We start from the raw sequence: 3,234 nt of genomic DNA on the forward strand, positions 1-3,234 counted from the left end.
AAACTTTCCTCCATCAGATGAGTTACGTAGCAAGTTAAAACCAACACTTGGGGGGATTGATAAAGAATTGATCAAGATCTTATTAAAAAATTAAATAATGATATGTAATCATGTGATTGAATTTCAAAAACAATCATGAGTATGAATATATTGTAATCTACACAAAAATAGAAATTAATTAAAAGCATGCAAAAAAAAACAGAGGAAAGGTATCTGTTTTCTATTACCTCGATAGATGGGAGAACATGCAACAATCAAATCTTGAATCCTCTAAGTTCTGCATGAAAATTGAAGAAATTTCACCATTAAATCAAATACACAATATTTGTAAATAATAATCACGAAATCATGAAAATAAAAAATAAACATACATGTTGAAGGAGATAAAGTTATTATGAAAATTATGTAATTTTTGGGTTTATATATAGGCATGAGGTATTGCATGTGATAGGATAAAAGTCATAATTATAGTTTTATTAGGATTTGAATTTGGTTATTGGTGCTTCAAAATATCAATGGGGGATAAAGTCTCTTAGAAGTTATCACTACCTGCGGACCTCTTCCCTATACACTGTACTGTTGAATAGCATAGCAACTACGGGGGTGTTAGTCAATTGGGACATTTTCATGCAAAATGTGATAATTGTTAAAGTGGAATAATTTTTCGCTAGTGGGATATTTTAGTGGGATAAATAGGAACAATTTTGTGAAGCGGGATATTTTGATAAAATAACATGGGATAAATTTTTATAATCATGAAATATATATTTATGCATTTTGAAGATTTAAATACTATTTATGTATTTTAAACTTACACCAAAAAAAAAAATATTCTTTACTATTAAATAACTTTTGGTTAGACTATAAGATATTGACAATTATTATTATAATGATGGTCTAATGATGGTGATAACCATAATAGGAAAGAAGTAAAGAAAAAAAAAAGAAATATAAAAAATAAAAAATAACAAAATAAATACGAGTTCTAGTTTTTACCACCTAGTTCCAAGCTAAAACTTGGAATAATTTGAGAGACTAGAACTCTTATTTTTGTATAAAAAACTAAAAAAAGTAGGATAATTTTGTACCATTATCCAAATTCTAGTTTTGTTAGAATTCTACTTGACTAACACTGTAAAATTTTGTTTTAGTTTTAGTTCTATGTGACTAACACCTTAAAAATTTATCCCACAGATTATCCCAATTCTAATTTTAAGTTCTAGGTGACTAACCCCCCTACGGAAAAAGAATGTGGGATAGAAATTCTTATATATGATTAAAAGAATATCATGCACACTTAGGAGAATAGTATAATTATATTCAGGGGATTGTGAAATATATAGAGAGATGAGAGAGAGAGAGGGAGGGGGAGTTAAAATGGGTTAATCCTTGTCATAAAGAGGGATTTCCCTCCTGGACGCACTCTAAACATCACTATGATTAGAGCGGACATATTCGTGGGAATGATCCGCTCGTTAACTTAGATCTTTAGCATAATTCCTAAAACCCCAACACACCAAGTTTAGGGTGAACTCCGTCATCGTTTGACCCTTCATCCCTCGTTACAATTCTTAACGGTATGTGATGAATAGAACTTTTCACATGGCTCGATGGAGGGTCAACGAGACCGAGGTTCACCCCAAACTTGGTGATGTTCGGGGTTTTAGAATATGTAGATCAGTTCAAACCAAACAAACACAAACCTCCCACACAAAAACACAAACAGAGCGGATCATCCACTCATGTCGATCCATCATACATGTGCATTTTAGACGGACCGCGTCCATCAATTGGGAAGGAATCCCAACACGGCCGGTTGCCTCGATGATAAGGAATACTCATTAAATCTTCCTTCCTCTCTCTTCTCTTCTCTCTCTTTCTCTATATACAGTAAAGGTACTATGAATGAAGTAATTATTAATATACAGTATAACGAGCCATAGGATAATATATCGTACTATTATATATAATAACAGTGCATATAGCTACGGATAGTGAATGCGAGTATGGTCCGTAGCTGAGTACTAATATCCTTAGGTATGAGCTGAACTAACAATATATTGACGGCTGTAGTAGAGTTAGCAAGGTTGGTGTTCATGACTAGTATATATAATATGAGGCATGTGTAAATATGTCAAAATAATATTAGATAGCGTGGTTATAAGATGTATATTGGTATATGATAATATATCTATAGTAGAACCGATCATATATAGGAGGAGGAGAGAGCACGGAGGAGAGAAGAGCATATGATGGGTATGCTTGGTACGAAGCACAACAAAATTATGCTTATAGTGATGTGTCACATTCCCATCGACCTCCTATCTTCAAATTAACTGGGTTACTCAACGATTTCACATGGTGGTTATATATGAGTGATGAAGATGTGACACATTCTACTACCAAGCACAAAATTTGTGCTTTGTATCCACAGGCATACTTTTTTAACTTACAGGTTGAGTATCCATATATAAAGTGGAGGTATACTATTATGATACAGGTAATCAGATGAAGAATTAGTTAAAAAAAAGATGATAGGGCTTAGTATTGATATGTCCAGACATAGCGTATTATTATTGAAAGAGAGAAAAATTGTGTAGAACTTCGGTTACCACAGTTTGCCCAAGAAACTGGTAGTGGATGTGCCCTAATCTTGTCAGATTCCTATAATCTTATACTGGAGTTTGTGATATAGTGGTTGAGGCATATTATCTGTTAAAGTGTGAGTGTATGCCTAAGATATCATGCGTCACTCCAAGTGGGTGCTTTAGCAGCAACATTCGTAACCAAGTTTCCTCATTTTGTCTACAAATATTCAGTCATAGATACAACACTAACAACTAAGTGCCAGACGGCGTAGCGAGTGTATGGATATAGCCAGATTTAGGAAGGTATAGTATATATATATATATCTTCTATTGTAGTCTACTGATATAGTATAATCAGATACCCCCGCTATCACTGGCACAGCAACACCACCACACCTATCGGCCCTCCGGCCTGTCTCCAATCTGAAGTCCCGTACGTCGGCATATAGGTGGTCCGCCGGTCCTCGACACTAACTAGTACCGGATATCATGATATAAGTACCTGACTTATATAACCGGTCTGTCGTTATACAGATGTATCACTTAAGCTTCACCGTTCTAAGTAATAGACGACCGGAGACGAGAGAGAGAGGGACCGGAGAGGGTCACACAGCACCTTAGACTTATTGTTGTCTGTGGCTCTCAG

Source organism: Asparagus officinalis, chromosome 1 (genome assembly GCF_001876935.1).
Source record: "Asparagus officinalis chromosome 1, Aspof.V1, whole genome shotgun sequence".
NCBI classification, from domain to species: Eukaryota; Viridiplantae; Streptophyta; class Magnoliopsida; order Asparagales; family Asparagaceae; genus Asparagus; species Asparagus officinalis.